At 37.8% G+C, this 14,759-nt stretch overlaps 1 protein-coding gene and 1 long non-coding RNA gene across 3 annotated transcripts in view; one reads left to right on the forward strand and one right to left on the reverse strand.

The window, feature by feature from the left end:
• Positions 1-14,759, forward strand: part of LOC145725449 (nephrin-like) — a 378,014-nt gene that overhangs the window by 260,282 nt on the left and 102,973 nt on the right. The window lies entirely within an intron of this gene.
• Positions 13,001-13,734, reverse strand: LOC145725456 (uncharacterized). The gene is made up of 2 exons (XR_014177280.1): positions 13,434-13,734; positions 13,001-13,373 (listed from the first exon to the last, which is right to left on the reverse strand). It is a non-coding gene; the product is annotated as an uncharacterized LOC145725456 (long non-coding RNA).

Raw genomic sequence — 14,759 nt, forward strand, 5'->3', positions numbered from 1 at the left:
ATGTTGTCATGTCCATTGTCTTTCTTCCCTCAATGTTTCACGTTTCAAAAGCCTTCAGTTTCTTAATTACACTCATGTTCAATGTCCAACCTTCTATAGAGAAACACTGACCAAACATAAGATTTTACGAATCTCAGCCGCAAGTTAAGGTCAAATTTGGAGCAGGCAAGCACCTTTTCAAACTTTATGAATGCTTGCCGAGCATGTCCAATGCGACATTATACTTTGCTACCCGATGTCCAGTCTTGGACTAACCAAGTGCCGAGGTACTTAAATTTCTCCACTCTTTCTATGAACATTGCGTCAAGTTTTCTATTTATTCAGATCCCTGGAGATAATCTTCCTCTTAGAGTGCCCTATCATTTATCTGACGTTGGTAACCACTTCTCTGTCTCCGGCCAGTCTGAAGAGTTCTTCTGCTCCCTCGGATGCCACCTTACGTTTTACTACTAGGATGAGCTCATAATCTATCCACGCTCTTATTAAAACCTCGTCTTTGGCTTTCAGAATCCAGCGCAGTATTCACATTTCAAATGTTTCCAGGATATTTAACGTATTGTTCCTTAGTGTCCAGAATTCAACTCCATACATAAGAATAGACCATACGTAGTCATTATTACAAAACAGTGGCTTTAATGCACAGAATGTAGAGCCTGCTATCTCAATTCGGTTTTTAATTTCTACGCTAGGATCTGGGTTATCTGTTATAAGAAACCTAGGTTTTGAAATTTCTGACTTTCTCTATCTATTCCCCACTTTGCTCCAGTTTGCCTGTTTTGTACGGCTTACGTTCAGCTCCATTTCTTTGCCAGCGTTTTTCACGTTGTTTCAAAGTTGTTGGAGCTCCTCTATGCTGTCCGCCATAATAACCGTATTATCTGCATATCGCAAGTTTTTTATGGGAAGAAGTACATTGATGTTTATACCAATGTCAGTACAAATTGAATGAGGAGACAATACGCAGTCCTGGCATATCTCTTCCAATTGTGGTTCGGTTTCCCGTCGGCCGTCTGATTCCAATACAGGTTCCTTATGATTTAAAAATCCTTCTGCTCAATTCCCGCTCTTTGCAGTGCTTCAATGAATTTTGCATGTTGAACATGATCGAACGCCTTTACGTAGTCAACAAAACGTAGGTTTTTGATTAGGCTATTATCTTTGAGATCAAGGTCTATGTTGTTTAATGCTTGGATGAGCTTACCCTGTTGAACTCTCTCGAAGGCTTTTTGGTCATCTATGTAACATATGATGTGTACTCAAAAACGTTTCATTTGGTTAGCGAACAAAACTTTGATATCATTGTCCGACTCTTTAACAATATTTATGACATTGGACAAATTCCCGAGGATTGGCTTCGTTCTATATTTGTAACATGAGAAGCCATATTCCGTCTCCAACCATTTGACAATGTAAAGCACGATCTTCTCATATCATACCTTGGGAGCCTGGGACTGGATGGAAAATATATTAAACTTATAGGAAATTTATACTGGATCCAAAGAGCGGAAATCGGAATTCAAAACGCAGGAAGAACTGAGGATGTTGAAATTAAAAGAGCGTCCGTCAGGGGTGCATCTTGTCTTTGATGTTGTTTAACTTGTATGTGGAAAAAGCTTTCACCGAGTCAATCTCCGACAGTCCCAATACGAAACAATATTCGATATGCGGATGATAGCGTGATATTAGCGGATAGTGCAAATAATCTACAAACTCTACTAGATAGGGTCAATGAAGAAAGTCAAGACTGGGTCTGAAAATTAACAACAGTAAAATCAAATGTATGCCCATTAGTAAAAACGATACTCCAAATAGCATAATATCAATAAATGGAGAGAGAGCATTGAACAAGTCACTGAATTTAAATACTTGTGATGCATGATCAACCAAAAATGGGACCCATATCAGGAATCCTGGCTGCAAAACATACGACAGGAATACGGGACTTCTAGGTATTACAACATGCTGCAATTAATAGAATCATATGATGAGGGAAACGATGGACGCCTACTCAGGAACTTTAAGAAGAAGAATGTAACATATGAATACACTCTTATTATATTCCTTGTACTTTTGTAATAATACCGTCATTGCAAACAACGCTACTTTAGTGACCATTTCGCTTCTGCATCCAAACTGTGTACTATCAAATAGGTTATGGTTTACAAATTGGTATTTCACAGTATAAGTCATTTGATGAGACTATATGCTCGTGTAATAATATGTTACAATTTGGCTTGACAACGTAACCTAATGACAAATAATCAAATACAGTAAGGTAATGTTATTATAGTGGTTTTTAGTCAATTTATAATGATATTACTATCTTTGTACAAGCTATTAGTGAGAAAAATGAAGTCTGCGAAACGAGCCAAAAGGCGTGGAGAGGTGAGGAAGATATTCTACAAACAATTGTATAATGTAACGTATTTTTTTAATCTTGAATGTAGTGGCCCTCAAGAAAGTTGAAAAATCTGTAATAGTCTACCATAATAATAAATCTACCATAATAATTATTATGGTTTTGGACATTCTGTTTACATGGTTTACCGTTTATGCTTAATTGGAAACAATTTTTTTTTTTAAATTAAGGTTTAACAATATTTCATCAAAACAACGGTTAATTAAACTTCCATTCTCTCAAAGGTAAACTCGAAATAAAACTAATGGTCCACTTCCTCGCAAGTTCGTCTAATAATTTATCTTTCAGGGACAACAACGAAAATCGTAGCACAAACATATTTCATAACTTTTTCCGTTCATTTTTCAAGTGAAAATAATTTTCGATTTATTTTCCCGGTATTTAACGAGTGGAAATTCTCTCGTATACGCTTATATTAGTACGTGGTGAGTGGTATCTGTCTTTTAGTTTAGTTTATCAGTGAAGAAATGGATATTTTAAACAAACGCTTTTTTGCGGGAATGGAAGAATGTGATCGGGATAATGGAAAGGCCACACAACTGAATACTTTTCGGATATTTGATTCGTTTGTAGCGGCGCCAATTCGGAAAGGGAAATTGAGAATGTCGGGAAAACTGCCTTGTCGAGGCTTTCGGAAAAAAGTGGTTTGACACAATATTTACTGGACGACATAGCAGTATATTACCTAACTAGTGTTGTATGAGTGCGTAAAACTTCTCACATGTGACCTACTATACTTTACCTACGATTAAGTGTAAAGTCTTGTTTTCGCTACTCACATAATTAAAAGTAATTTTTTACATGGAGAAATATCAACTTTATATGACAACTTGCTGCAAAAAGTGAGGTTAATAAATGCAAACTGGGAAGATAATAAAAACAAATAATTTCAAAAAATAAAATCACTGTTTTTATTAATTAACTGGAATTGTGCAGTACGTGGTGTTAACTATGATTGTGGACTATGTTTGTTATTTTCTTAATGTAGTAGAACAGTCACATCACCTACGTTTTGCTGATGACATAGTTATAACAACCGCCAATCTAGGAGACGCTCAAAAATTGATGGAAGTTCTACAGCAAGAGTAGGACTGTATAATAATTACCACAAAACACAGTTTATAACAACCTGAAACCTGGTGACAGACTAAGGGGACGAATCAGAGCAAACGGACCAATATAAATATCTCGGTCACGAAATACAAATCTGCAGAGAAGAAGTCGCCTCGTAGGATGGGCAGCTTTTGGCAAACCGAGGTACACCCTTAAAGGAAAACTGCCTACATGTCTGAAACGGAAAGTGTTCAACCAATACGTGTTTCTAGTAATGACATACGGGACGAAAACTCTAACCCTAACGAAGAACTCAATACATAAACTTCAAGTGGCACAGAGCAATGCAATGGAACTTCAAGAGTAATGGAAAGATTACCTTACTGGGAATAACTGAAAGAGACAGAATACTACTCTTATCACAAAATCCAAGTTAAGATAGGCTGGACGCGTGACATGCACTAAAGACAACCGATGGATAAAATGACTCCTGGAATAGAAACCCAAAGAAGAGGACGACCATCCACTAGACGGGCGGACGACGTTAAACGTGTGACAGGAAACTGGATTAGCACCGCGCAAGACAAAAAACAGTGGAAACACCTGGGAAGAAGCCTATATCCTGAGGAGGAAATGGCTGATGATGATGATAACCCTTTGAGTAAATTCAAGACTTCAAGGAGATTCAAAAGGTGTCCCTTCTCGCAAAAATATAAAACTTTGAAGGCCTGCTCTGCTGAATGTTGAAAGTGTGATGGGGAAGGTGGAGATGTCGAGCAATGGAAAGATTACGTTACTGGGAATAACTGACAGAGACAGAATACTACTCTTATCACAAAATCCAAGTGAAGATAGGCTGGACGCGTGGCTTGCACTAAAGACAACCGATGGATAAAATGACTCCTGGAATGGAAACCCAAAGAAGAGGACTACCATCCACTAGATGGGCGGACAAAAGACAAAAAACAGTGGAAACGCCTAGGAGGAAGCCTATATCCTGAGGAGGAAATGGCTGATGATGATTATAACCCTTTGAGTAAATTCAAGACCTTCAAGGAGATTCAAAAGGTGTCCCTTCTCGCAAAAATATAAAACTTTGAAGGCCTGCTCTGCTGAATGTTGAAAGAGTGATGGTAAAGGTGGAGATGTCGAGCAATGGAAAGATTACGGTACTGGGAATAACTGAAAGAGACAGAATACTACTCTTATCACAAAATCCAAGTGAAGATAGGCTGGACGCGTGGTTTGCACTAAAGACAACCGATGGATAAAATGACTCCTGGAATGGACACCCAAAGAAGAGGACGACCATCCACTAGACGGGCGGACGACGTTACACGTGTGACAGGAAACTGGATTAGCACCGCGCAAGACAAAAAACAGTGGAAACACCTGGGAGGAAGCCTATATCCTGAGGAGGAAATGGCTTATGATGATGATAACCTTTTGAGTAAATTCAAGACCTTCAAGGAGATTCAAAAGGTGTCCCAACTTTGAAGCCCTGCTCTGCTGAATGTTGAAAGAGTGATGGTGAAGGTGGAGATGTCGTGCAATGTTAGATTTAATATATGAATTGTGTCCAATTAGGCTTGTTCTGATACCAGCTTCTCGAGTATGTTCGTGGACTCTGGTGGAAAACTTACCCGTTTTGACAATGTAAGTTGCCCCCACACTGTGTAGCAAGACAATTGGTTTACAGCAGTTGTTACCGTTTATTAATATCTTTCGTGGTCCATCATAGTTGAGTGGAATAATATGTAAAACATTCCCCATCCCAAGTACTATACCTACAGGTGATCTTATTCTCTCTTTAGATCAGATCTTATCCTTCTCTAACCTACATTAGGAAGAAAATTCGATTCAAGTACGATCTAGACAGGATTGAATCAATTTTTTTTTCAAGGGAATTCAGTCCTCATTATTCATGAATGAGATCGGGTAATATACACAAAAATCCAAAGCATGAACGAATCAGAGGTACCTTCTCAGGTAAATCTTTTAATTACATAACATCTGGTAACTTGTATTCGATAGGCATCTTTAAATGATAGTTTAAGTTTTCCTTCACGTCGTCACTCACCTTTTGCTATACTTCCACATTTTTGACATTTTTACAAAAATAAATGTTCGGTAGGAGTACAAAATTTAGGATGCCAAACATCAACAACCGTTTCATCAGTCTTGACAGGGTTTTGCCAATAGACAGGCAAAGGGTCAATACCGTTTTCGGTTTATACCACGTCTGATATAATTTATCTTACCGTTCCTTATGCAATATAGGAATTTTCCGCACGTTTTCCGGTCTCGCGACGGCCTTATCATTTCTGAAAAATAAAAGGTCGCCTTCAAATCAGGCGAAATTTCTTTTCTGACCACGTAGAATCACTAACGTCTATTGCTGTTTCTATTTCGATCGGTATATTTATGAAACTGGAGGTGGTTCAATTATAGAGAGGAATTGGAGCACTTAGATACTCGCTATAGGGCTTTCTAGTTATAGAGTGTATAATAAATTTTATTCAGAAAATTTGACTAGATAGTTAATAAATAGAACGTTGATTTTGAGTTAGGTTGGTATACCTTGATTTCACTATTTTCCTGCCATAGATTATAATATTTTGGATTTTTGGAATGCATGTAATTCTCAACAACTGAATTTTAATTCATGTATTATAAATTTAAAAATGTTATAATAACAAACCGTACTATTTGGACCTCTTCTCATCATCTCTTATATTGTCACGTACTTAAGCTATAACCTGTATTTTTCTGCATAAGGTACATACTCGAATACCAGTCGTTAGTTTCATGTTGTGTTTTTAGCAGTTTTCCTCCATTCCTCTCTATCTGACGTGCTTCTAATGCAGACTTGGAAAGATTTTCCTCTAAACTGCTTCACCTGGTCCAGCCATCGTTTTGGAGAACGTCCTCTAGGTCTTGTTCCCTCTACCTTCCCTTGGACCGTAAGTTTTTCGAGATTGTCATATTTCCTTCTGCTGACATGTCCAAAATACTTGAGAATCAGTTGTTTGATTTTAGTTGACAATCTGACTTGGATGTTCAGTTCTTCGAGTATGGATACGTTCTGCGGTCTGTCCAGGGAATCTTCAGTAGTCTTCTCCAGACCCACATCTTAAACGCATCCAACTTGGCGATGTCTGTGGCTTTTAAGGTCCAGGATTCTGCTGCGTATAGCGCAATTGGAAAAACGAGGGTGTTTACTAATTTGCATTTTGTTGTGGTTGTTTTTTGCCGATCTTTCCAAATTTTTTTGAGTTTGGTCATGGCCGTTTTGGCAAGAGCTATCCTTCTTCTGATTTCTTGACTTGATCCGCCATTTCTTTTAATAAAAGGCACCTAGACAAGTTATTTTCTCCACGTTGTCGACATCTTTAATATTAGGCATTTCTTCCATGCTGTGCGTGCAATCTATTAACATAAGTTTAGTTTTCTGACGGTTCAGTTGTAGACCAAACTCACTCTTTCTACTCGCTGAATAAGACTCGACATTTCCTGCTCATCTTTGGCGATAAGTGTGGTGTCATCAGCGTAGCGGAGATTATCCATCCTTCTGCCACCTAAAACAACTCCTCATTCCCAGCCGTCCAAGACTTTCCTTATGATATATTCTCCATATACGTTAAACAATAAGGGTGACAACACAACCCTGCCGTACACCACGTTACACGTTGAAAAGTTCAGAGGTTCTTCCATGCACCTTCATAAGTGTTATGTTATTGTTATATAGTTCTTTTAGTAGGTGAATCAGATGCCGCAGAGTCCCCATCTGCGACAGGACATCCCAAAGTCGTCTCCAGTTGACACAATCAAAAGGCTTGCTGTAATCCAGGAAACACAAGTATGCAGTTTTGCCATATTCTCTTGTTTTTTCAATGATTTGCCGCACATTCATAATCTGGTCTCTCGTACCCTTTCCCCTAACAAAACCGGCCTGTTCTTTTGGTATTTGCCATTCCAAAAAAATTTCTAAGTCTCTGCAACAGGATCCTGAGCATGACCTTGTTTGGATGAGAAATCAGTGCTATGATTGCATTTTTTACTGGATTCTTTTTTATGCAGCAGTATGAGAGTAGAGGTGCACCAGTCGGTTGGCCACTGTCCTGTCTGCTAAACCCTGTTACAGATTTTCCACAAGAGATAGAATACCTTTCGTGGGGAGGTGCTTATAAGCATTTCTGCATTGATGTCATCTTCTCCTGAATTCTTATTGTTTTTTAGATGTCGAATCGCATGTTCTACTTCACTTCTTAAGATGTCGTTCCGGTCCGACCTATCTCTATCTTGCATACTAATTTTCCAATGGAAAGAATGGAAAGAGCAACAACAACATCTCATGAGAACGGAGGACAATAGATGGACAAGGAAAGGGGCCGAACCAAGAGAATGCAGTAGAAATCCAGAAAGACCAAAAAGTATGCGGAAGAACGATATCCAGAAAGTAGCGAGAGTGCAAGGGATGAGCAGAACAGCTGACAGAACCGGATGGAGTCAGCTTGGAGAAGAAAATGGACAAATGATGATTATTCCAAACGAATGGCTGCTGTCGACATTCATTCCGCTTCTCAAGAAAGTCGCAACTAAATGCTCCGACCACAGAAAAATCAGCTTGATAAGCCACATCCTTATATAGAAGACTCGACGAGAGAATCAAAGACACACAGTTCTGATTCAACGTCCACGGAACGTCAATGCAGACGTCTTTGCATGCTTCATAGACTTTGAAGAAGAAACTTTGATAAAGTCCAACATGATAAACTCAAGATGTCAGGAGTTGACAATAGAGACACAGAGCTCTAGTTCCAACCAAAAGCCATTGTTCGAGTCAAAAACGAAACATCAGAAGAGTTTGACATAAAAAGAGAAGTGCGTCAACAATGTAGCTCCCACAATAGTCGAATTGATAAAGCAAGAGGTACATTTAACAGGATGCACTATGCAACCTATCCATACTAGAATAAGAATTTTAAAATGCTATGTACTCTCTATCCTTCTATATGTGTAACATGAGAGCCAACATCCGCAGAGGATAGTCCTAGCTCCCCACTTTGTTCCAGAACCTCGGTGTTGTTAACTCTTATTGATTTTTATGTCTTTTGCTTGCTATGTTTGTAATATTCTTTCCTTTGTTATTGATCCTCACTCATTCTTCCTTTATTTCTCTCATACATCCTCCTTTTTCTCGTAACATTCATTTTCTTCCCATTAAGCTTCTCATGCACCAACCACTAACCTATTTTACAATCTTCTCCGTTTCTTAATTATTCTATATGCGCTTTCCAAAAAAACTTGCATTGATCTAGCTTCAAATTTTAAGCCCTATTAATAAAGTTTAATATTAAATATCTTACAACAATTGGAAGTGAACTAGTCACCCGCACCCTGTTTCATTTGAACCCAAACCGTTTTAATTTACATTAATAACAGTTTAATGGGTAAATAACATTCCAGAGCTTGATACTCAGAAATTTAGTAAAAAATTCCTCATCCAGCCACCATTAGTATTTGAAAAGGTGGTTAACATTACGTTCTGGAAATTCCATAATTCTAGTTCAGTGTCAATCAGACAAACATTTCAATTTCCCAAACCACAATAATTAATCAAATAGTGAATGACAGTTCAAGCATAAGCTTTAGTGCGTTGCACTTGATCATATTTTAATGAGAATGGGAAGGAATTCCCATAATTAAACGCGTTCTTTCGATATATATCGCGGCATAACCATTCAAACTTTCATTAATAGAACGTCAAAAGCTTTTTTCCACAGATTGTGCTTAATCCATTCAAGCAGAACATTTATCCCACTCGACAGCACTAAATACGGCTATCTAATCAAATACCAGCAAGAGCTTCAGGCCAATCGACAATTTGTTATTCTTCGTTTTTTGTGAATCCTTTCACATTTCGAGATGTAATTAAGCAAAGAAGAATTCCGCTCTTGCTCGTTTTTGTTGTCAGAAAGCGTGGTTATATAATTGTCAAGGCCGCAATAGTTTAGTAGAAATTTCTCCTTAAATCGCTCATCATTTTTAAATCGTTTAATTTACCAGTTAATTAATGGAGAACGTAAGTAAAGTGCTCACTTTATTGTGCCAACGAATGAAATTAAATATCTCCTACTACTGATTAAAATTTAGTAGGCTAAATTGGGTACCTGAAATTTAATTAGACAATATTAACCCTGTTCGGTTTGGTACCGGACAATTTGACAGAGCTATTGCAGAGCATGTTTCGTTGTTTTGTACCTCCATGGTGTTGAAAGCAATAGACTGTCATTTAAAAATGCTTTCAATTCAATCATGCAATTAAAACCAAGTTTTCATATTAATCTGCCTGTTCATAGTCTTCCTGAATACCAGTGATTATACAGAGTGACCCATTAAAAGAAAAAAAAAATTTGTAAACCATCGCAATTTGTTATAGATGCTGCAATGATGTATAACACTCCTCCTCCTCAGTCCTTTGCCCTTGGGAGAGCTTGGTCATATCGTGAATCAGTTCTCTTGATTGTCGTCTTATGCAAAATAATTTCATATAGGTGACAACAATAAATCAATAGGTACAAACTAGATTAAAGCTAAAATTAAGAGTAAAAGTGCCCTAGGCCACCTTCGTAGATCTAGTCAAGGCAGTAAAAAATTTAACGGGCGACATCAGGAACAGTAAAGTTAGGATTGCGATAGAAGACAGTATAATGATCAGGAGGGTCATGTCGAAGGTCCTCCTGAGATACACATGGATGGACAAAAGATTGTCTGTTTTGGAAAAAGAGTGTGAGAACGAGAGGGAGAAAACGGAAATGGTGAGAGAGTTGTATGCTAAGAGAATGCAACTGATGGAGAGGGCTCAGGAAGAGATTTACTTAGCAGGACAGGAAATAGCTGAAAAGGACAGTACAGAGAGTCAAAGCAATGGGGTGGGTTAGTAGTCAGCGCAAAGAAGAGGGATCTGAAGGATGGAATACGGTGCAGAGGAAAAAAACTTTTTGCGGAGGCATTGGGAAAAGAAAACAAGAAAGGAGCACATACAAAAGATGGTTGGAAGATGCCGCACAGAAGAGAAGAGGAAAATAGGGAACTTATAATTGAAAGGGATGATGAATTAGTGACGGAAGTTAAAGGAATGATTAGGGAAGCTGGGGTGTCGATGGTCAGGAGTGTTAAGGAGGTGGGGGACGGTAAAGTCGTAGCGGTCTTCGTAAGAGACCAAGAGATGGAAAAGGTGAAACAGGCACTACGGGACAAAAAGGAAGTTAGGATGTGGGAAAAGGGGAAAACTGCATTCCACGGGTGGAAAGTGGTTTTACCGACGAGGAAATTCTGGTGGCTTTGTATGAGGAGAATATGGATCTGTGGCAAGATAACATATGAAGATTGCATGAAAGGTGCCAGGGTACTCTTTAGGAGAATGTGGTGGTGGAAGTGAAACCTTTAGGCGACTCATCGGGAAAGGGTCACAGTGGTTATGATTGGGTATTTTGTGGAAGAGTTTGTTGACCTGACCGTGTGCTACAGGTGCAGCAGATTCGGCCACAGTCAGCCACGGGTGGAAGGTGTGTGGAAGGAAAGTGCAACAAAGCGGAGGAAGTCACGAAGTAAGGGATTGCGAGGAAATGGGTGAATGGGACTACCCATAGATGTCACCGGACATCGGATAAGATATAAGTGTACAGGAAAAAATGGAAATCAAGGTACGGAACCGGAAAATGGAAAAAAAACAGAAGCAAACAAGTGAAAATAAAAGAAGAGAGAGGATAAAAGTAAAAACAGGGTTGATCTTTCCCCGGGAATTTTTGGAGCCGTGGAGGTTGGTGGGTTCCCTCGGGACTGGTTTTGTGTGACAGTGGGTAACGGATACGGCTTAAGCCCTAAAAAGGGTCAGCAGGCCTCACCTTTCTCGGTATGTCTCTTTCCAGGCAGTTCTATTCTGTGTCAGGTGTGCCGCATCTGGCAGACTATGCCCCATGGCCACCATGTGTTTGACTTAGTCCCATTGCTTCCTTCCACGATTTGTCTGTTTGTCTAGAGATGTGTCCAAAATACCTCAAAATTGATTGACTAACTTTTGTGACTACTCAGGTTTTAATATCTAGTTCTTCTAGTATGGACACATTAGTTCTGTGGGCTGTCTAGGTTATTAGCAGGATTCGTTGGTAAACCCACATTTCGAAAGCGTTTTCTCTCTTTTTGGACCGACTCTTTCAAAGGCACTGTCTCTCTTTTGATGGAAAATATGATCCAGCATGCTATTCGCAGCTTAGTGTTAGGGGTAATTGCATTCGATTTCCATATTTTTGTTAATTTAGTTGTTGCGTTTCTTGCTATGGCAAGCCTTCTTCTGATCTCCATTTTGCAACCTCCCCAATATGAGGCTGGTGGTTGTTCTGTCGATCTACAATCATTATTTTTGTTTTCTGTCTATTGAGTTCGAGTCTGTAACATCGGATAACACTGCTCAACCTGTCCATTATGTCTACCATTTCTTCTTTCTTAGCTGCGATGATTAAGGTATCGTCATCATCATCAACATCTGCGTGCTACGAATCCAGGTTTTTGTAATGTCGTCTTTCAAGCAAGTTGGTGGTCTTCCTCTATTTCTTTTATCGGATCTGGGTCTCCATTGAATTAATCGTTTTGACCACCTGCCATATTGCATGTACGACCACATCAGTCACGCCTGTTCTTCTGCGTAATTCTTCATTTCTAATGTGGTCACGTAACAAAACACCAAGCATCGATCGTCAGCATATCTTAAATTAATACATTTTTCTAATTTCTTTTAATGTACCACTTTTTCCTTTTTTCCGAAAAGTCGTCCTTACAAAATTATTTTTCTCTTTCAAAATGTCGCAAGAATTCGCAAACTAAATAAACAAGTCTCATAGACATCCGATCAAGTCCCTGTGCGTGTTTTGTAAATAAGTAAGGATTGCGAAAGGTAACGAAAGGATCGACAGGGATCCGATCCCCCATTACGTTATTTATACCTCAACTTTTCTTCCTGAAAAACTTTCGCTCTTTAATGGTCACTTTTTCTCCTCAAATTACGGTAGCATAAAGCTTTAGCAAATTACTTAAGAGACTTGTCCTTAATGGTTTTGCGACAGCACAGGGCCATCCAAAATTTCTTTGTGCTTGCAATAATGTGAGTTATATTTAGAAGGGAAAATCAGTAAATACAGTAATGTCAACCATTTTTTTGTAGAAGAAGTTAAGTAATTTAAATTACAGATTATTAATCAGTAGAAATATTTATATAAATTGTGTTTCTGGTAACAAGTGAAGGGTGCACGGGAAAAACAAGCTAAGTCAATTTTTGGCCAAATTGAGAAAACCGCTTCACCCGATAGACAATAGCGATGCTATACAGGGTCCAAACTTAGTCAGAAGAAAAACGAGCTACGTCGTCTAATAGAACATATTTTAGGAAAGGCGTACACGGGAATGACCTACTTACCTTTCATCCTTTTTAGTAACTAATTAGTTTAATAATTTTTTATCAACAAAAAAAAAACAAGGTTTTAACTAATTATTTTTTGATATACATTTTAATTTATGAATTACCTTGTTTGCTACTTAAGTTTGACGAATTTAATATTTATAATATAAATCTGGTGAAAAACAGGCTAAGTCAAGACCTATTTTTGTATCTTCTTCAACAACAACCTTGTAATTATTATATTAAATAAAAAAGCATGCTGCTTTATATATAAAAAAATATTTATGTTTCTAATGCCTATAGGTGACCAGTTAACAATGATTTTAGAGATAAAACTGCTGTACTCAAAAACTTCAAAATTTGACTTAGCTTGTTTTTCCCGTGCACCCTTCAAGTGTTTCAAGTAACTTCAGAACGTTATATTGTGCTGAAATAATCTTGTCACTAAAAGTTAAAATTTTAGTACAGCTTATCTAAAATATGATGAAAATTATCATAAATTACCCTGTAGTTCCTGTAAAGATGTTTGTATTTTACAAACATGTTAATTTTCCAGCTTAGTTGAAATTAGAAGAGTTCAGTCGTCAAAATTGACATATGCCAATCGCTTGTCAATTTTTTGACATATGTTTTGCTTATTTTAAATTGGTTATTTTCCGTACATTTTATTTGCTCAACCTTTCTTCCCGATTTTAAATATACGTAACTCGTTGAGGTTATGTTGGTTACTTTTCAAACGTAGCCGTGTTGTTGTCGTGGATTCTACAACAATTGAATCATTATTTAACTATTACTGGCATTTAGTGTAAACTGGTCGTTACAGTGTTGCCACTTTTTCAAAGTACAAACTTTATTTTGAAGGTTACGCGACTGTTTTAGACAGATGTCAACTAGCATTTACAGCGTTGCAAGCATATAATTGCATTCTCAACGTCACAAGACGTATAGTTTACAATTTCAGCCATTACTACTGTCTAAATAGTTTGATTTAGCAAGTTTTTAACAGTTTAAACTGTTTTTAAAGTCGCGTGATTGCCTTGATAGGTGTCAGCTGGTCTTTACAGTGTTGCAAGCTCAGAATAACATTCTCAACATCACGGGACGTGTGTATAGTCTACAGTTTCAACTTTTCCAACTGTCTAAATTTAACTAACCAAATTTTTAAAGTTTAAACATATTTTAGAAGTCTCGTGACTAATTTTGACATTTCTCAACTAGCCTTTACAGTGTTGCAAGCTCAAAATTTCATTCTCAACGTCACGGGACGTGTAGTTTAAAATTTCAGTTTTTGCTTCTGTCTAAATAATTTGATTTAGCTAATTTTTACAGTTCAAACTAGGTATGTTTTATGGTCACGTGACTATTTTGACAGGTGTCAACTGGCCTTTACAGTGTTGCAAGCTCAGAATTGCATTCTCAACGTCCTGTGACGTGTAGTTTACTGTTTCAACTTTTCCAACTGTCTAAATTTAACTAACCAAATTTTTAAAGTTTAAAGTACATTTTAGAAGTCACGTGACTAATTTTGACATTTCTGAACTAGCCTTTACAGTGTTGCAAGCTCAGAATTTCATTCTCAACGTCACGTGACGTGTAGTTTATAATTTCAGCTGTTACTTCTGCCTAAATGGGTTCATTTAGCAAATGTTTACAGTTCAAGCTATGTTTTATGCCCACGTGACGGTTTTGACAGTTGTCAGCTGACCTTTACAGTGTTGCAAGCGCAGAATTGCATTCTCAACGTCACGGGACGTGTAGTTTACTTACTTTTATAACTATTTCGACTTTTACCACTCTCTAAATTTGATTTAGCAAATTATCACAGTTCAA

This window comes from Ips typographus, linkage group LG2, assembly GCF_016097725.1.
Source record: "Ips typographus isolate SLU linkage group LG2, UJ_Ityp_2.0, whole genome shotgun sequence".
In the NCBI taxonomy this organism is placed as follows: domain Eukaryota; kingdom Metazoa; phylum Arthropoda; class Insecta; order Coleoptera; family Curculionidae; genus Ips; species Ips typographus.